Below are 844 nucleotides of genomic sequence, written 5' to 3' on the forward strand. Positions count from 1 at the left end.
TATCAGGCAGTGACAGTGGACCCATCGAATTTTGTATATCAGGATCGGGAGAGGAATACAAAGATCTGGCACAATCGTATCTACATGTGAAGGTACGAATTGCCAACGGTGAAGGGGTGGACATAAAAAAAATGATGAAGATAAGTCTGCTCCTGTCAATCTGTTTCTTCATTCACTATTTTCTCAAGTCGACGTACACCTAAATGACAAACTCATTTCCTCATCTCATAATCTCGGTGTCTATAAGACCTGCATAGAAACACTGCTAAATTATAATGAAGAAGCCATCTGACTGCATCTATGTTGGTAAAGGACACGGTGGGTAGTTTTGATAATCTCGACTATAATGATGGAGATAAGAATGGAATGAAAGACTGATACATAAATACTCAAGGTAGTCAAATTGTCGACATGATTGTCCATTTATATTCAGACATCTTTATTGCAAAATAAGTTTTTGCCAAACGGTGTTAAGTTAAAAACTATGCCTCGTACGAAATAAAGATGCATTTTGTGTTGTGTCGAGAGATGAATCAGATTTAAAAGCTGCTCTATAACATGTTTCTATCTACATTAGAAAAGTAAAAATCAGTCCTTCGGTCGTTCTGTCGCACAGAAAAGCCTTTCAGAAAGGAACTGCTAAATATCTTTTGAAGTATATAAAGTGCAAATCATTTTCAAATCCTCATGAAAGCTTACAAGCATCTATTGATAAAGTATTTTAGGTCAAGTACCTACATGTCTTGTTATAAAATATGTAGATAATGGTGCCTTTAAACCTTTTGAAACGGGTCACAGGTGAAAGGCAATGTCATCTCGTTTGTTAACTCGCATTCAAAATTTT

Source organism: Limulus polyphemus, unplaced genomic scaffold, assembly GCF_000517525.1.
Source record: "Limulus polyphemus unplaced genomic scaffold, Limulus_polyphemus-2.1.2 Scaffold4170, whole genome shotgun sequence".
In the NCBI taxonomy this organism is placed as follows: domain Eukaryota; kingdom Metazoa; phylum Arthropoda; class Merostomata; order Xiphosura; family Limulidae; genus Limulus; species Limulus polyphemus.